The sequence below is a fragment of the Macaca mulatta genome, chromosome 12 (genome assembly GCF_049350105.2).
Source record: "Macaca mulatta isolate MMU2019108-1 chromosome 12, T2T-MMU8v2.0, whole genome shotgun sequence".
Taxonomy (NCBI): Eukaryota; Metazoa; Chordata; class Mammalia; order Primates; family Cercopithecidae; genus Macaca; species Macaca mulatta.
In genome coordinates this window covers 3533798-3554735 of record NC_133417.1, presented here as the reverse complement: position 1 = coordinate 3554735, position 20938 = coordinate 3533798, and positions in this window count along the sequence as shown.

Below are 20938 nucleotides of genomic sequence, written 5' to 3'. Positions count from 1 at the left end.
CCACACCGTGAACATTCTGCTCTCCTGTGCCTGTATTCACAGGTCACAAGGACAAAACTTCTCCACAGTAGCCAGAATATATATATATATATATATAAAATATATATATATATTTCATATATAAATATATATATATATTTTTTAACATGACTTCCACTCATCTGAAAGTCACAGATGTGGCTTTTCCTTCATAAAAAGATCCAAATGATACACAAGCCAGGTTTAATAAACACATTGGTCCAGGTGGGAAAATGACCTCTCAGTCTCCCTCCCCTCAAAGACCAGGGCAGCCAGGAAACTGCGCTCTACAATAAATGACAGCCGGCAGGATTCCCTAAATAAGCAGCCGGAAGATTCCCATCTCACAGAGAGCGCCTTTCAAGACTCAAGATGTCCCCGCTCCCTGAATGTCTTACAAAGAACAGACTACCCAACTGAGGACTGAGGCAGTAAAGAAACATGTTTTCGGCCGGGTGCGGCGGCTCACGCTTGCAATCCCAGCACTTTGGGAGGACGAGGCAGGTGGATCACAAGGTCAGGAGATCGAGACCATTCTGGCTAACACGGTGAAACCCCCTTCTCTACCAAAAATAAAAAAATTAGCCAGGCATGGTAGCGGGCACCTGTAGTCCCACGTACTCGGGAGGCTGAGGCAGGAGAATGGCGTGAAGCTGGGAGGTGGAGTTTGCAGTGAGCCGAGATCGTGCCACTGCACTCCAGCCTGGGCGACAGAGCAAGACTCTGTCTCAAAAAATTAAAATAAGTAAAATTTAAAATGTTTTCAGCAAATAGCATCATCGACCCACAAATGAGAGGTACCGTTTTCATTCTAGGAGGGAAACACTACAAAGTACGTACATTTTAGCCCCGTAAGTGAATTCTTTGGGCGTTCCTGTGTCCGCTATCAAATGCAACACATCACCCCAAAAGGCAAAGTTCTATAAGTCACATCCAAAGAGGGGAAAAATCATTCTAAGTTTTAGCAATCCAGTAAGAACCTGATCCAGAGAAGCCTACTTGTTCCAGACTCGAAGCAGCAATATATTGCTACAATGTAATGAAAAGAGAGGGATGATTAAGAAAATTTCAATGCTAATAAAAGACAAAAACGTAATTGGATTTATTCTACTCTAGACAGAGCAGCCGGGCAGTTCACCCATACGTTATGAACGTTGCTGTTTATCAGCCAGGGTCCAAACTCTGTCAACAAGGCTTGACAGTAAGGGCGTGATCTCCACTCACTGCAAGGTCCACCTCCCAGGCTCAAGCGACTCTCTTCAGCCTCTGGAGTAGCCAGGATTACAGGTGTGCAGTCATCACGCCCAACTAATTTGTGTGTTTTCAGTAGACACGGGATTTCACCAGGTTGCCCAGGCCGGTTCCCTGGGTCTCAAGCTCCCAGGCTCAAGCAATCCACCCGCCTCGGCCTCCCAAAGGGCTGGGATTACAGACGTGAGCCATCACGTCCGGCCCTTTTTTGTTTTCTTTTCTTTTTAAGTGACTAATGTGCTTCACAGTCTTGTAGGCATTTAAAAAAAAAAAAAAAAAAAAAAAAAAAAAGAACAAGCAAATTCTGTAAGGGAAAGAAACCATTAACACTTTTTACACTTCTCAAAACTCAAAACTGAAATTCTAAGAATAAATGTATTTTATTCACAGAAGCAGCATTCTTCAAGTTCTGTAAAAGTGATACCATGGACACCACCACATCACAGATGAGCGTGGCAGGACTGCTCAGGTTCAGAACACATTCTCAACAGTCCTCTTGCCCCTTTCCTCAATGGGAACACTTTATTCTGTCTTTGATTCAAATTAAGTATCTTGCGAGGGAGTTGAAGAAAACTGCATAGCAGATTTTAAAACTTCAATGCTTTTCTCAATGTTCGCCACATTCTAATGCATTTTACTGACTACACGGCCAATAAGCCTAAAGCTTTTTGCATCGGTAAAGACAATGCTCCTTGTAGCAATAGGCTTTTTCTTTTCTATACAAAGATCTATAACTGAAGCTAGTAAAATGGGCATTTCACAAAGATTTTGCACAATTCCTAGCACAGATTTTAGCAAAATAAAACCATTATCTTTCCGCAATTAAATAAGCAAGCATAGGAAACTGCACAGTTAAAATAACCATTCCATTATTTTATATAAACACAAATGAGAGAGTAGAGTATGCTTTGAAAAACAGTATTTCCATATGCCAACGATGAAGCAGAAGACAGTTCCTCAGCCTCATATGACATTTGACAACCGAAGTACTCTGGCCCAAGCCCAGCCCGGTTAAATGAAAATGAAGTAAACGTGTGAGTGACCATGGTTGGGCACTCTGATAGCCACAGTCCAGGAAAGAACAGCTAACATCTTTCTTCTTCATGGGAAAACCGAAACATACTCGAGAGACCTTGATTCTTTAAAACACAGTCTGCCCCAGTACTAACCTTAAGCTCCCAACGATCAAGATTGCTATAACCACAGAGGTGTTTTTCCAGGCCCTCGAAAATCACGGACATGGTACATACACAACGTTTTCAAACACTCAATGCAGCCAATTTGTTAAATGTGCTGTGATACCGGAGGTCTTGTGCAGGACCAGAAGCGTCGTAGCCTGGTTACCTGTCCTGGTGTTCAATGCTTTGCATGTGCAAAACCTGCTGTTACAATTTACTGGGCTAAATGTGATTCCGTTCGTCACAGAAGAGAGCTATGACATTTACTTAATTCCATGCACAAATTCTCAGGTTCACGTTCCACGAGTGACTGCTCTGTCCACGAGACAGCTGAGGGAAGACCCAGGAAAGGCCTGGGAGATGCCAAGTGCTCACTAACTGGTATCCGTCTGCTGGTTCTGGCTTAAAGGAAAACAGACATAGAAGAAACTAAAAGGGCTCACTACACCTAATATCACAATGTTCTCAACTTTACCTTAGCCAAAAATAAAAGCGGAATAGCAAAACTACTCCAGGGCATGATTCCAGGGCTAATCTGAAACATGAAATATTTAGAAGACAAAGCTCATTGTGAGTGCAAGTAATATACACATAAAACACTGGTTTCACAAAACCCAGTCTTTGCGATTGCTTTAATAAAAAGTAAAATTCTCATGAGGATCGCATACATTAACTGATTTTCAAATGAAGGGACTGGTAAACTTCAGGGCATATGATTTCTGTCACACACAAGGGGAGCAGTGAGAGAGAAGAGCTAGGATCAAGTGTGCTGAAGCTGTCCTAGGACTGAAATTCAGTTTCTGCCAAAACAAAAACACAGGAGGCTGTCAACTTCGAGAGCAAGCTCTGCTTGAGAGCGTCAAGATGCTAAAGTTGCAAAGGAGCTTCTCCCTGTATGGGCACGTGTGATCCTTGCGAAAACATAGCTCAGCATTATCAAAAATCAGGAAAGAACACAAGCTTTCCAGACATGAAATCCAAGAGCAGAAGGGAGCAGAGTGCAAGCTTGCTCGGCAGAACTGTTCCCGGACAACAGCACAGACGACGTCACAGGGAGGGCAGGGCAAGCAACAGCAGCTTCCGTCTCGCCGCAAGCAGGGCCTGAGCCAGGGGAGCAGTCTCCTCCAACCTGACAAGGAGGCGCGAGGAGCCACAGAGAAGTCAATTCAGGGCCCTTTTCAGAAAGGGGCAACAATGAGAAAATCTGGTCTCACCCACCCCCCACCTGCCACGGTAACAGCTAAACTCGCACGTGCGTCTGTCACGTTCCCCAACCCCTCTTGCAGGTGCTCTTCCTGCACCCGGGTGCCTGTCTCCGTGCTGCTCCTGAGGCCACACCTGTTGTCATCCACTAGTGACCGGGAATTCACCTTTGTCCGGGAGAAGCAAACGCAGACTTCACACACTCCTGTACAGGTTTGCTGGCCGAGAATCTAACTGCACTGTCCGATTCCAGATGTGCTGGTACCAAGGAGAACGTTCGATGCCCGGCATTTAAAAACGGTATCAGTGGGTTCTCCTGGGACTCCCAGGCGGCCGCATGAGGGACGGAGCTGTTGCCCTGCTACCCCGAGCCAAAGCAAGGCTGAGAGGCACACACCACAGGCCACATCACACTCGAGCACCGACTCTTGACCGTTGCTCGTTCGTGTGTTAAGAGTTCAGGGAGCCGGGCGCGCTGGCTCAAGCCTGTAATCCCAGCACTTTGGGAGGCCGAGACGGGTGGATCACGAGGTCAGGAGATCGAGACCATCCTGGCTAACACAGGTGAAACCCCGTCTCTACTAAAAAATACAAAAAACTAGCCGGGTGAGTTGGCGGGCGCCTGTAGTCCCAGCTACTCGGGAGGCTGAGGCAGGAGAATGGCGTAAACCCGGGAGGCGGAGCTTGCAGTGAGCTGAGATCCGGCCACTGCACTCCAGCCTGGGCGACACAGCGAGACTCCGTCTCAAAAAAAAAAAAAAAAAAAGAGTTCAGGGTACAGGCGACAGACAGGCCTGATCTCAGCCATGGGACAACAGTGACTGCCCACAAGTCCCTTATCTAAGCCCCGACTTGCCCATCCATCCTTCCTTCAGGAACAATGCCCACCTCACAGTGCTGCCATGAACGCTAAGTCAGCACGTACATACACAACCAAATTCATTGCAATTGTGCTTTCTACAACAAGTTAATACAACCAGGCGCTATCATTGAGACTGAATAACCAATATTAGAACAGAAGATCAGGCCAGGGATGGTGGCTCAGACCTGTAATCCTATCACTTTGGGAAGCTGAGGTGGGTGGATCACTTGAGGTCAGGAGTTGCAGACCAGCTTGGTCAACATGACAAAACCCCATCTCTACTAAAAATAAATTATCCAGACATGGTGGCACACACCCTGTAACCCCAGCTACTAGGGAGGCTGAGGCATAAGAATCACTTGAACCTGGGAAGTAGAGGTTGCAGTGAACGGACATCGTACTACTGTGCTCCACACTTCCAGCCTGGGTGACAGACCAAGATTCTAGTAAAAAAATAAAAGGTCAAGATGAAAACTGATTGCCAAGGTCCATGTTCCATATACTTCAAACATAAAGTTCATTAGCTGGTACTTGATCAAGTTGTTGATTTCTACATTACAATCTTGTATATCCTTCTAACACGGCTCAAAATGTTTACATTTGAGCACACCTCGAGTATAACAAAAAATAAAGTGCCTATATTTCATAAATGAGCAAGTTCCAGTAAGACTGCATCCTGCTCTAGTTAATCCTTTGACAATGTAAAACTGAACCATCCTGACACAGCACTGACACATGGTACAAGAAAAATGACCTCCAATTAAATCGCTAGATTTAGAGAACACATAAATATAGTTTATCACGAATTTACCAGCGATTAGCAAGATTTTAAAGGAAGAAAAAGTATCGGGACTGTAACTAGGAATAAAGGCAAAAATAAACAAGAGAAATTAGTCACGTTTAAATCAATACCCTTTCTGTGGGGCCGTAATAAAGTATACACAACAGGTGTGCAAGCTGTCATGCTAAACTGTCACCAAGCTCTCTATGAAGGTAGTAAGAGCGTCCCAAGTCACAGAGCCTCATATTCCTATTTAAATGCTACACAGCCAACACCACACTCGGCACGCAGTGAGAACTCTGAAAGCTCTGAGGAACGCATGATGGGATGAAGGGCCCCAGCCCTGCCATCACCCTGCTGCTTATTAAAAATATAAAACAAAGCCCTGCCTTCAAGGTGCTCAGATCTAACTAGTACAAAGTTTTGCTTTTGACAAGTTAACTACGAATGATGAAGACACTCAACAGCTGTGCGAAATGTAAGGCAACCTAATAAGAGGAACTTGGCTGAGACTAAACCCAGAGCTGGTTTTTTAACCACAGAAGAGGAAAGAACTGAAGAACCTTACAGAAAGTTGACAGCAATTTCTGTTTCTCTATGGTACAACCTGGAATTTACCTTTGAGATAGACTGTCCTTCTGTTCTGAAAAATCAGATTATTCTTGCAATCCTCCATCAGGACTGAAATTCCCAAAGACATGGAAAACCAAGTACTAATTTTAAAACCCCCCAAAAAAACTACCTATGATCTTAGATGTGAGATTTAATATTCTCAAATTCCAAATTTGGAAATATTTTGCACAAAGTCCTTATTTTCCCTGTTTACTTGAAAGCTCTCTATTCTTTTGTCCTAAACATCTTCTTTCTCATCCTTCCAAACAGTATCTGAAGATGAACTTACATATCGTTTTCAATGTTAACAAAGAAGATACTACATTTGTCATGAACTGTTTATATTCACAACTCTAGGAGAGATTTTGCTACATCGTGAGGAATAACACGAGGCAGGAAATACGCCACGAATAAAGAACAGTAGAAAGTGGACACATTTCCTGATGAGTGCCGATTTCTCATTGAGCTGCTGACAAAGTTATAATACAGAAAGCTAGACAGCTGCTCTGTTAGTTCTACCTCACTTAAGTGACCGAGTCATTGTTGTTTCGGTTCCCTCTCTCGTCTGGGGATGAGACACACCTCACAGAGCTGTTTATGATTTCAGGAACACACACATCAATGAAGTGACTGTTCCTAAATCGTTGCAAAGGATATAGCAACCTGCCAAATTTCAACTAGGTTGTAACAAACAACTGTTTTCATCCTACACTCTCCGGCGCCAGCGAGATGGTGTGTTCTTGGATCCCTGCGGGAGCCCTATTCCTGGTGCCATAGAGCACACACACACATTTACATCCACATAGTGTACGTATATGGTACACTGTAACACGTGTACCTGCATAGAGCGTACACACATCCGAATACGTAGAGTGTACATAAGTGCACTACATGCGTACAGAGTGCACACACATCCAGATCCATGTGGTGTACATGCATAGAGTGTACACACATCCAAATATAGTGTACAAACAAGTTCACTACGAGTGTAAAAGCATAGAGCATACACACATCCATATAGCAAATGTACATAAGCTAACACGTATGCGCATGCATAGCACGTACACCCATCTATATGCAGTGTACACAGGTATACTATACCTGTATGTACATGCATATGGCATACACATGCACATCCGTGCGTACATAGGTATGCTATTTGCTATATGTATACACGTGCGTATAGCATACACTCTTATCCAAATGTACGTAGGTGCACTACAGCATGCATACACATGTGCAGTGTACACATATGCACATGTATACAATGTACATCAGTACACTAACGTATAAAGCGTATACACATATGCAATAGTGTACATACATATGCAGCATGTATATGTATTAGTGTGTACATATCCAGAAGTTTATTCAGTGTGCATAGTGTACATGCATGCTTGTGTGCACATATGTATATATACTCTGCAGAAATAATGTGCACATACCCACATGATGTACGTACACAGGCATGTATATGGCATTAAATACATGCATGTATGTACACATGCAGAACAGATAGGTGTCCAAGTGCGCATATAACCATAGTGACCATAGATACACATACACATGTACATGCATGCCTACAGCATGCACGTGTGTAGGACACAAATGTAGTGTACATACCTATACATTGTAAATACATGCACAGTGGAAATACACGTAGTATGCGTACACCACATACACACATGTACATTTATAGAGTACACATATACCGAGACCCAGAACGGGTCATGAGTATTAATACTGCAGAAACGCTTCCAGTTCTACCTAAGTGAATTTTTTTTCAAACTATAATAGAACTCATACAAAAAGGGTTTTAAGGAAATGAATAAAGCTAGTGACAAAAATCAGTGGGAAGGGCACAACCACTTTCCCTCAGAGTTCTGGGCCTGACTGTGGAAGTTCAGAGGTTTCCTAACGCAGTACACGTCAGAACTGACTCACGATAAAGCGCTCCTTAAAAATTAAAGATGTGTCCTCATGTTTTGGCCTTTGAGACAAAGCCTCTTAGTTAATCGGGTTCTGACTGAATTTGACTCACAGTACTCTGGCAGATTCTTCATTTTCTGGTGAGACAGACGAATGTCCCAGGGTGAGGGCAATGCCAGCCCTTTCAGGGTCAGCTTTTCGAGGAGCGATGTCTGGCAGAACACAATCCAACACCATAGTAGGATCCCCCACCCAGCCACTTAGACACTTTCGGGGACTTACTCTGCTTGTTTCCCTTTCTTGAATTCAGCTGGGGGGGGGGAAACCCAAAAAAATCAAAACCAAAAACAAACAGCCCATGTGTTTGTGTGTCTGAAAAGTGAATACATCCACATCCAACTTTCTAAATGAGACACGGCAGGTATGATGGTCACTGAACAGTGGCCACTGTTGACAAAATACAAAGTCTTCTGCAAACATGAACGAGTTTCTAGGAATACAAAAGTCAAGGGAATTTACTTCACATATTAAAGCTGTCAAGGGTGCTCACCAAAAATGTACTTAGAGGTTTTCCTTTTAAGTTATTTTTGAAGATTTTTAAGTTGCAATACTTAAAAAGCCTCTGGGAAAAGAAAGGATACAGGTATCTGGAAGATTTATACTAAATGATTTTCATGTCTTTTTGATAAAGTTAAATAAGGTCAGCCTTGAAGTAATGGCTTCCACTACTCTGAGGCTGTGGATGGAATCCACGCCACCAGACAACTGAATAAACAGCAAGGCTGCACACACAGGACACAGGCAGTGAGCCAGCCTGACTAGTTGTCAGCTTCTGGGTCAGTTCTAGCCAGTTCTGCCCAGGCCCCACTGGAGATGAAAACCTGCCCTTTAGAAGCCCTTCAAAGCCCACCTTTCAAAATCTAACCCTCTTCAACTGAGGCCCAAGTCCAAAAATCTACTGACATCTTAGCACCTGTTAGGCCAGCTGTCGCCTAGCCTTTTTGGCACCAGGGATGGGTTTCATGGAAGACAATTTTTCTGGGGGGTGGTTTTGAATTGCAACTGTTCCACCTCAGGTCAGGCATCGGATCCTCATAAGGAGCACCTCCGAGATCCCTCACATGCAGTTTACGATAGGGTCCCAGCGCCTAGGAGAACACACAGGTTATGAGAGTGTCCCAGCGCCTAGGAGAACACACAGCTTAAGATAGGGTCCCAGAACCCAGGAGAACATGCGGCTTACGAGAGGGTCCCCGCGCCTAGGAGAACAGGTATTAAATGAGTTGGCAAAGCCAAAATCCACCGGATCTACCCCTCCAAAACAAACATACACCACTGCCCAATATTGATGTGAGCCAAAAACATGGAAGTCCTGAGGGCCCACACTGACCACAGCCAGATGCCACTTCTGAAAGAACCAAGCACGTGCCTAAAGATCACCCGTGATGACCCAGGAGAGCAGCTTTGAGCAGAGACAAAGGTGAAGGAGAGGCACATGGGCCAGGGTGCTGGGTGTGCCCGTCTTTGTGACCTCACTGAGATTGCTGACCTCTGGCCCTTGGTGTCCGTCCTATGGAGGAGGTAGGCCCCCAAAATCCCTGCCTCCCTTCAACACTGACTGAGGCGGTCCTGAAGTCTCCCCAGGGCTGAGACTGCTTCTAATTCCTGTTAGCTGCACACCCACATAAAAAACTAAAAACAAAATATCAAGTATGCAGACAGGAAAAGAAAAATATGTGAATCTTCCCTTATTCAACAGGCATTTAAAGAGTAACTGGAAAATTGTGATAGTCTTTAAACAACCACCAGCTATCACGTCGTGTTGAAATGTTTTAGCTAATCAGGAACCTGTGTGTTCAGGAAATCAGTTGACAGGTCCCAAATAACCTCGGAGCTTATGACCTGACCCCCACTCACGCGCATCACCTCTCCAGAGGAACGTGTCCTGGACACCTTTCAAATGGTGAGGAAGAGGAAGAAAGGTAGCTTTCCCTCAACCCCACAAAACAAGCTCGACCCCGAGGAGCCCGGAGAACAGCAACGTTTGTTTAGATGCTTTCCCACTGACCTTGTCAGAGCAAACGTTCCCATCCCACACCGCCCGGTGTTTAACTCTCCCTGGGATACCAGCAGCTGCCAACCCTCAACAAGCTGGAAACAGAGGCCAAGCTGACAGGAGGCCTCTCTCCATTCCCTACTGAATTCGCTCAGGACACGGATGTTCCCAAACACATACGGCCCCGAGTATTCCACACTTGGAGAACATTCAAACAACAGACGCTGCGAAGACGTTCCCCTAAAGAGAAACTCAGTTTCTAACTTCCCTTAGGGAAAAATATGAGACCCAGAACTTTCCAGAAAATCAAGTGTGGGAGGAAGCCACTCACCTCTGGCACTTCTTAAACCTGCCTTCCCGCGGGTGCTCAGGGATGTCCCCGCGACAGCCCCGTCCACCCAGGACGGCAGCAGGTCTCAGGCAGCCAGCACCTGGGCAGCTGGCGAAGCAACCCCAGGGTGAAAACGCCATCCCAGGCATCACTTCCCGGAGCCCCTCAGCAAGAAAAACAGAGGTGGGACAGAACCGAGGGCTGATTCGAGGCTGGGGAGCCACAGACCCGCACAGCTCAATCATCGGACATGCTCTTCTGTGGACAGAGCCCAGGGAGAGGCCAGCAGAGACCCTCGTGCCGGCTCCACGGGCCAGCGTCCTCCAGGGCTGCAAGTTTGTGATCACAGCTTCAGAATTTGGTTCCAGAATCTTCCGGAATCAAACACGCACCAAACTGTAAAGCTGCCAGGATAGCAGGGCCCAGGAGCAGGCTCAGGGGAGGACCACGTAGAAACCCCACACACAGCATACACGTGTGCATGTTTACTCCACACATGCCACCCCTTCACCCAATACTATGCACGCAAACGCATGTATGCACTCCATACACACCCTCAAATACACTCACTAAATATGATGCGCGTACACACTCCACACACACTGACAAATACATGCAACACACATGAACATGCTCACTGCAGCCACACCTGCTAAATACACTCACCACACACGCACAAACGTGACACACCTGCACACTCATTCCAGACATCACACCCCTCACCAAGTACACAGGTACACACACCCCCAAGTCGAGAACCTGCAGACTCCACAAGCTTTGGTTTCCCCCACTGTTTCTCTCATCACATGAGATCCACACACAGGTGTCATTTACTGACATCTAACACCCGGGGAGGCCCTTAGACAGAACTGCAGTCACAATTCGGCTTCATTCAGGCATTCATCACCAGCCTCCTGAAGCCACCTTCTGTCCCCACGGGGAGGGGGGCCGAGACCGGAGACGTCACTGGGCTTACAGATCCCCAGGCTGGCAACCCAACGAAATGAGGAGGGCTTGGCCACGGCCCTGGAGGGAGATGGGTACTGGGCTCAGGTATGCGGAACATGAGTCCTCATTTCCAGACCGTGTCACCTACGACTGCGTCAGGTGAAAGCCAGTGGTTTGGCATTCCTGGGATAGACAGTCCTGGAATTACAAGCAAAACTTCTTATTCCTCCCCTCTGAACACATGAGGTCCATGGTCCCCTCACATCTAACACTGGCAATCAGAATCGGTGACTCCTTGTCCACCTGAGGACCACCCAAGAGGATCCACACACCTGCTACAACAGCAGCACAGCACCTGGTCTGCAGGGGAGCAAAACAAATCCCCCCTTTATGAATAACACTGGATTACCCCGACACTGGCAGCCTGCAGTGTGTATATCGTCAAGCCCCCACATCTGCGCCACCTGCAAGAGGAAAACAAGCCCTTAGTCCAGGGCTCTCAGGACAGCCTGTGAGGAGGATGCTGGCACCCTTCTCATCTCCCAGTGGAGAGGAGAGAAGGCCAGGGTCAGGACTGGTGTATCAGGAGGGTTGGGGTTCAAACCCCATCTGCCTCACAGAGCAGCCCTTACCGTTCAAGTGACTTCTATCATCAGCCTTAAAATGTACCACAGTTACCAGCAATTCTGAGTGCTGTTCCTTGGGACGTCATAAGCAAACATTTTGTTAGAAAGATTTTGCCAAATCTGCTTTCAAAATCCTATGCTATGAAATGACTAATGAAAATTTGAGCTATGAAATAAAGCACATAGTTAAATGAATCCCAAAATGACTATCACGAAGGAAGCTTTAACTTGAAGTGAAAAATATCCTCTAAATGACATCAGCCAGAATTATCTTCAATCATTACTGATCCCATAACGCTTCAGGAATTACACAGCATCATCTCAGATATGAGCTTAAAACCATTAGCTGAATGCACATTTCAGCACAACCAAAGTTCTGCTATAATAAGCAGCACAGGTGTCTCTGGAGAGGATTTTAATTGGGACTACAAACGATGTACACGATCGTGGTAAGAGGTTTCATGCTGGCTGTTCTCCAAGGTGCGACACAGAGAAACACCACTAACCTCAAAGACACCTGCTGCTTTGTAATGAGATGAGAGATGATGTGGACGGACTACTGTAAATATTTGAAAAGGAGAAACAATGCAAGGAAAGAATCGTATCAGTTTCCCTTTACATTCTTAGAAAAAAACGATTTTTCTTTTGGGATAATTTAAAAACAAAATGACATTTCTGGATTTTTTTTTTTTTTTTTTTTTTTTTTTTTTTACTTTTCTTTCTGAGACTGGGTCTCGGCTCTGTTGCCAAGATTGGAGTAGAGTGGAGCAATAGCAGCTCACTGTAGCCTTAAGTGATCTTCCCACCTCAGCCTCCAGAGTAGCAGGCACCACAGGCACGCACCACCACACTCAGCTAACTTTTCTGTTATACAGATGGGGTCTTGCTATGTTGTCCAGGCTGGTCTTGAACCCCTTGGCCTCAAGTGATCCTCCTGCCTTGACCTCCCAAAGATTTAGCCTAAGCGACCATGTCTTATCGGAAAATAGACATTAGAGCAAATGCATTTGTGTAAGATTTTCTACCTCTTTTCACTGGGGAAAAAGGTAACTTGCCTCCAAGGGTCGGAGACAAAGCTGTTACTGCAGACAAGAGCGCTGTGCATCCCGGGAACCGCTACACCACGAGGCATGGCCGTGCACCCTGGATGCAGGAGTAACACACGAGGCTAGCACAGGCAGATGCTGGCCCTCTCCAGAAGTAGGCCTATCCTTCCCTCCTCTCCTCAGCCCCCTCTCCCTTCAGGCCTCAGTGGCTGCTGACAGGGGAGAGGCCACAACTAGAGGAGGCTCTCAACTCCACCAGGGACAGGAGCCCCGGACGCTGGGGACTCTACTGCTGCCCTCTGCGCCCACCTCCTTCTGGTCCAGCCTTCTCAGGAGCCAGGCGTGGCCACTTTGAGCCTCTTTCCCTTCTGTGGCTCCTACAAAAACCAGTTCAGAGAGCCCAGGCTGCCTCACACTCCAGGGACACCCGGCACAGGCCCCCTCCATGACCTTATCCAAGCTCCTGGGGCCAGAAGGGTCTTGCAATATTTCACTTTCCAGTTGAGCATCCCCAGCCTGAAATCCAAAGTGCTCCGAAGAGCATTTCCTTCGAGTGTCATGAGGAAGCTCGGAATGTTTCAGGTTTCGGAGCATTTTGGAGTAGGGACTCTCAGCCTTAATTTGAACCTCTTCAAGGAAGCCACACACTGAAGCCCCCGATGTCCACCCTACACAATCCCAGCACACCATCTGAAGTCCTCCGCAACAGATTTTCTTTCTTCAAAAATAACCACAAGTCACAAACTCACACGCAATCACAGAAGGGGGTTGTGGACACCCGCACAGATGATGAAATTTAACTGTCACATTTTCACCTGAGTAATTTAAAGTCATTCCTCAAAACACACCTGTTTTTCTGATTGCATTTTAAGGTGAACACACACAAATCATTTCAGGGAAACAAACGTCACTTTGGGCTGCGTGTGGTTTCTTGACTCCCGTGAATAACTCCGTTCACCCTCACTTCTGGATAAGGGAGACGATGCAAAGAAAACTGTTAAAACAAAGACATGAAAACAAGTTTAAGAAGGGTTTGAAAGGTTCCTCCTGTCCCCCTGGAGGGGAGACGAGGACACTTGGAAAGCTCACGGGGGACAGGAGCACAGCCTCCTCGGTGTGCCATGGACGCCGCCTCGCCAAGGGGAGAGGATGATGCCTGGAAGACTCACAGGGGTGGGAGCACAGCCTCCTCAGTGCTTTCTACACTCAGCAGCTTCAGAAATTCCTGCAGAAGCAGAACACATCATGAGAACTGAGACTGGAACACCCCAAAGAAAGGGGACGAGAGGTCAAAAAAAGCATTGGATCATTACCAAGGAGGGCGGGCATGAAGCCGCTTCAAAGACCGTGTGAGAAGTCACTCATAGGCGTTTCAGAAAATAAGGGTAGCGCGAGATTGCTGGATCAGCTCAAACAGGCTGCCGTCCCTCAGGCCATGAAGTCCCTGAGATGAGCCTCTCACTGAGCAGAAGTCACTCGCATCTCTGCCAGAGAAAGTACTACAAGCTGACACAAAGCCTCATGAAACCTGGGCTTCAGCCGGTCGACAATAGTGAGTCTGACATGGTACATCCCTCCAGATGGTTAAAGACCCCAGGGGTTCATCGGACAACCTCAAAGGGCTGTGTCTGCCCAGCCCCTTTTCCAAGTTCTGGATGATTTTTCCTAATGTACTATAAGCAGCATGTTCCAGTAGAGACGTCATTAACTGACTCTGGGTCCTCTTAATTTTGAAATTACAAACACACTTGGCCAGGCACGGTGGCTCATGCCTGTGATCTCAGTACTTTGGGTGGCTGAGACAGCTGGACTGCTTAAGTCCAGGAGTTCAAGTCCAGCCTGGGCAACATTGCAAAACTCCATCTCTACAAAAAATACAAAACTAAGTCAGGCATGGGGACACATGGAACATGTGCCTGTGGGTCCTGGCTACTCAGGAGACTGAGCAGGAAGATCACTTGAGCCTGGGAGGTTGAGGCTGTAGTAAGCTGTGCTCACACCACTGCCTGGGCAACAAGAAGGTTTTTTTTTTTTTTTTTGCCTGTCTCAAAAAAACCAGAGAATAAGAATTATATACCTGACTAGCCCAAAATAAAAGAGGCCTTGTGGAATGACCTGAAACACAGCTGCAAATTCTGGCAGGGCCTCCCCTGGCTTGATTTGTGGTGAGTGCAGGACCGCTCTGAAGGATAGGACCCCAGGCACCTTCCGAGACTAGACCTTACAGTACAACTTCCCTTCGCTGGACGGAACACTGGCCTTGGAGCCTGGGACACCCTGGGGCAGTGCCACCATCCTGAGGCCGCCATGGCACAAGCAGGCCCTACTATCATGAAGCCTGGGACACCCTGGGGCAGTGCCACCAACCCGAGGCCACTGTGACACAAGGGGGCCCTGGTGCCACTGAGAGGCTGCACAGCAGGTCCAAGCCCAGGCCAGGAGTGAAGAGGCTCCACATCCTTTCGATCCCTCCAGCTGAGTCCACAGATGTCTTCGAGCAGAAATACATCACCCTCAATGTCCACGGGTAAGTTTTTGGACACAGAATCTGGAAGAATAAAAGATGGTTCTGGGCTGGTTGGTTGCCGGCTCGGATCTCTCCTCTGTCCACACAAAACCTGGCTCACACCAAGCAGCATCTAAGTCCTGGAAGATCTGCTAAACACAAGTGCAGTTACAAAGCGGAGAAACTGGAGGGGGCTGGGCTGGGCTGTGCTCCAGTGGCACCAGCGCTTCTCAGGAAGACCCCGGGCATTACAGGGTCCAGGGCAAGGGCTTCCTGGGATCCAGGACATGGAACAAGAACCCATTTCCCGGTCCTGTTGAATATGAATCGTCTAAGGGCCGATTCCCTCGGAGGACTGAGCACCGCCCCACAACACCTTGGTATGGGTATGTTATTACATACGTTGGTGTGGGTATGTTATTACCCATACCAAGGTAATAACAAGCCCGTTACTAGCAGGAGGCTGGTGATGAAGACATGAGGACCAGATGAGCACGAGGGATCCTGACAGATCATCCCTGGCACCGAGCAAGGGGCGGACAGTACCCACTGTTCCTGATGCATCAGCCCTGGCACTGAGCGAGGGATGGCAGCACGGCCTGTGCCCCTGCAGATGCAGAGGGATGTGAGGGCGGCGCAGGCTGGACTTGGGGGCTAACTCAACCACCTGCGCTTGCACTTCCGTTCCTCATGGCAGGGAGGTGAGGCACAGGCAGCATTAGGGCTCACCTTGGCCCCGGGCTGCACTTTTTTCTGCTTATGAGTCGTGCTCGCTTTACATGGACAGACATAGCTATAATAATGGTTCCCTGATTATTTCGCTGCCTACATAAAGGGCTTTCAGAATTCACTTCCATCCTTAGGAAAGGCGGCCAACACCAGGCTGTCTCCCTTAAGATGCCACGTCTCATATGGGGAAAAAAAAATCAAGAGAAATCAAATAAAGGCCATAAAATACATCAGTTTCAACACTAAAATTTAATAGTACGCTTTAAATTGAAGATGAGTTAAGTCACATTTCCAAACCTCTGAAAGCACGGTTACTGGGAGGGAATGGTTTGCAACACACAAACGCAGCTCTGTAGAAGTGCCCAGGCTGGATGAAGGCTCAAACGTCAGTGCGAGGAGAAAGTCTGAACAAACTCTCTCCTGCCCTGCTGCTTTCCTCTTCCAAAACACACTGTTTATCTGTCAGTTTAGAACAAGGCCTAGGGAGGTGGGAGGCAGGCCTGGGAGGGTCACCTAGCATCCAAGCTCCTCACTCACACAACCGCACCAGGCTGAGCTGAGCAGTACACACAAACACGACTAATTCTCCCCAAAAAGACGGAAGGCAGCACACTGCCACGCCAGGCACCCTGCAGACGAGAAGATTGAGGGGAGCCAGAGGTACCATTAATCTTGCTTGCATGGTGGAGGGAGAGGAATAATGCCACTCACTTGAGTGTTGCACAATTCTTTCTAGCACTGAGTGGCAGAAAACAAAAATTATAGATGCTTCCTCAGATAAACGTTTCTGAAGAACTGAACATAAATTACGTTCAGGAAATAGCATTATGAATGCCTCAAGTGCTTCTGTTTTCAATAATCCCAGAGTAATTCTATAAACCCGGGAATCAGTCTCACCCAACTCCAGGATCACGGCCCAGGTGACGTGGGCACACATATCCTGAAGCTCCAATGCTCAACTAAAGTGGCGCGAGTGAAAATGATCCTGGGTATAATTTACACGGACACAGGAAGGTGGCTGAGCCCCAAACCCCTAAACCAGGAAGACCAGTGTCCTTCAGGGGCCTCACCTCTGTCCTTTCGCAGCCTCTGGGAACCACCACTCTGCTCTCTACTGACACAAAAGCCCCTCCCAAGGTACAACACCAGGAAGATCATCATTCAAAACTGAGGAACGTGGCAGAACAAAGCTGTCAGGAGATTTTAATCACCAACACCACTTGTTACATGACCCAAAGATGATTAAAATCCCAGGCCCTTCAAGACTGAATGCTATCTATACTTAAATGCATTTCATCACCATATTGGGGGGTTATTCCTTTGTTTTGCTGCAAATATATCCAACTGCTGTAAAAGGAAAAGGCAATTTGTTAACGAAGCTTCTTGGAGTGTCTCAACAGGCCTCGAGGTAGGATAAAAGGCAGGACTTCCTGGCAGAAACGCTCAGCTCTGAGGTCAGGTGGAGTTCTTGAGCACCAACCAAGGCAAAATAAGGTCGAAGACCACACCACACTTTCCTCAATCGCATCTTCATTCCACCTTTCCTTCTATTTCTCACGACTTCACTGGGAGAAATTGTGCTGAAAGAAAATGGAAACACACACATACACAGGAGACCCTACAGATGCTGAGAATGGGTGCAGCCATCACAGTCCGAATGTCCTTTCAGGGCCATCTGCCCTGGCTGGGATCCAAGTATCCGAGGGCAGGATTGTATGTCAGACCCGTGAAGCCAAGATTACAGCCACTGAACGGCAGTTTTCCATCCCACGGAAACCGGCCTTGCTAGGGGCTTCCTCGGGGACCACCGACCTCAAGCCACCACCCGTCAACTACTTCAACTAACCTACATCATGGCAGAGGCCTCCCTAGGCAGACCAGCCCTGCCCAAGTCCTGCTTCATGGCAAACCCTCCAGACAAACGTCCTTGGCCTCTTCCGGGAGGCTGTGCTCGGAAGGTGCCCTCATTCACTTCTGTGGCTCTGAGACATTTAACTAGAGCCCAACACATTTCTTCCTGTTCACATAGTATTGAGTTAAAAGATTTTTATGAGTAAACTTTCACTGGGAAAAATACCATTTCAGGAGCCCCAGTGACCACAATGAAAATGTTTTTACCTTCCCTTACGTGACATCGGCAACGCCAGGTCCAGGAAACGTTCTGGATCTCAGATAATGGCAAATCCACTCATAGTAAGTCTTGGTCTTGTTTCACAAGCTATCAAATGCTGCCCAGAAGCAGGAAAAATCCCACAACGTGGCAGGGAGGGGCGACCAGCGTGAGTTCTAAGGCCAGACCACCCGGGTCTGCTGACAGCGTGGTGAGGGGCAAACAGTGCAGGGTCTAAGGCCAGACCGCCCGAGTCCCGCTGACAGTGTGGCTTCAGGAGTTTCCTAAACCCTCTGCTCTCCAAGTTTCATGTCAGAAAAATGCAGTGATAACCGTGTCCACCTCGTTTAAATATGTATATATATACACACACATATATATATACTCCAAACCTACAGCCCTATAAAGGTCATTAATCCTAGTTATCCTCAAGGCATTGAGCGATCAATAATGAGCCATCCCCCTGGCTGCTGACCTGCCACAGCCCCACCCTCCGGAAACCCCGCATCCACACCAGCCACACAGGATGAGGCCAGGGAAGGAGCAGGACTGTGTCTTGGGAACTTAACTCTGGAAGCTGAGTTAAATCAGTGCCGCTCAAATCTTGTCACCAACTATCTTGTTAAATTGGGAGATTCCATCTCTGGGGATCTTGAAGGAACCTGAGGTTCTACATTGAGTGAGATGAGCACTCGTGCTGCAATGAGACGGCAGGGAAAGCAACCGAATCTGGGGTCGCAGCTGCCTGAGGCTTGGGTCCCACCGGGAAAGTGGCACCAGGGCCCTCAGGACAGTGGCGGAGGTCCCAGGAGGCAAGTCCCGGTGCAGAGACTCATGGACCCAAAGATTGCTCCAGGGCCAGGAGGGGCTGCTGCGCTGACAGCCACGAGGCAGGCAGCCTTCGAGCTCCTCCAGCTGCCATCCTGCAGGCAGGGAGGACAGTGCCCAGACCACCCTGGGGCTCCCCCCAGCCTGCCAGGCTGGTACTCTTACTCCAGCTACTGACAAGAGTCCCCATGTTGCAAGCTAGGTTGAAACAGTGCCTCAGGCCTCGGGGCACATGCACCCCCCTGCAGGGCTGGGATGGCTATTCCCACACATCCCCAACTCACAGCAAAACTTAAAAATGAAAGTTGGAAGATACAGCCAGGAAACCAATGCTCAAGAAGCAACTCCAGGGTGACTCTTCCTAGAGCTATTGCTATTGAACATCTTTAAAAACATTTCCAGGGTGACTTCCTAGAGCAATTGCTGTTGAAAATCTTTAAAATTCTTCATTTCAAAATTAGCTTTTATTACACTGTCTTCCCTATTCTACCAAGACTCTAGAAAACAAAACCATTACAATTTCCAATTCTATCTTATAGCAAGTTAGAAATACACGTTTCTTCAAAGGATTCTACATGTTTCCTTGGCAATATCCTTTCCACGCCCCGTACTACTGCCCACAACAGAGAAGGCTTTTCCAACTCAACCCAACCCAACCCAACCCAACCCAACCCAAGGGCCCTGAGATAGGCCCCTAACGAATCGTCTACAAACTCTTGAGACAGGCTTGCCCTGACAAATCATCTGCAAACTCCATCTTCCATTAAAAACAGTACCGAAAATGAGCATATTACCACTTTTTAAAAATTACTGTAAAGTGGACAGTGTTCAGTTCTGTGAATTTCGGCACAAATATTCCCATAATCATCATCACACAAGCAGAACAGTCCAACAGCCCCAAACCCACTCACGGGGCCTCATAAGCATACCCTCCCATTCTCAGCAACCACCCTCTCCGTGTCCTCCCATGACTCGGGTCTATCTTTTGCGAGCGTTGTGGCAAAACACTCGCAAAACCACAATCTCCTGGGCATCGTGCTTGGAGGTGCACCCAGGGTGTCCTGTGATCAACAGCCAGGCCTCGGGGCTGCTGGGTATTTATTATTCCACATATGGCTGTGGCACATTGTAACCTGTTTTGGACAACTATAGACAGCGCTATTAACATCTGGGCACAGTTTTTCTTAAACATCACATTCTGTTTCTCTAGGGTAAATACCCAGGATTGGGGTCACTGGGACCCACGTTTGTGTGAGTTCAGTTTTGTAAGAAACCGCCAAGCTGTCTGCACCGTGCTGAACCCCAGCATCGCACAGGAGTCCCGACTGCCGGTCCTCACCAGCACCTGGGGCTGTCGGAAGACCTTAGTCAGGCGCTCCAGCAGGGGTGTGAACAAATTCACTGCGGCTTCGGTGCACATCTGGGTGCAACCAGTCACGCTGAAGGTCATTTCAGATGCTTTCGGGCCATCCTCCCGTCCTTCTCAGCGAAGCATCTGTTCAGGTCTCTTCCGCTTTTAAGTCAGGTGGTTTGTTCTCTGTCATGAGCCGTGGGAGTCCTGTGCATTCTGGATACGAGTCCTTTGCCGGCTGCATGGTTCGTAGACATCTTCTCCCCATCTATCGAAAATGTGTCTCTTCAATTCCCTAGGGGTGTCTTTTATATTAGAAGTTTAATTTTGATGAGTCTTACCTACTTGTTTTCTTCCTTGATTATGGATCATGGTATGGCTAAGAGCTCTCACCCTAGGTCTCCACAATTTCCCTTTGTTCTGCAGGTTTTGTAGTTTGGTATTTTACATTCAGGGCTATGATCCACCTTAATTTTCATACAGGAATTTCTCCCTGTTTTCACTCTTTTGCATATGGCTGTCCCATAATTCCAGCACCATTTGTTGAAAAGACTCAAATTCCACTGAACTGCT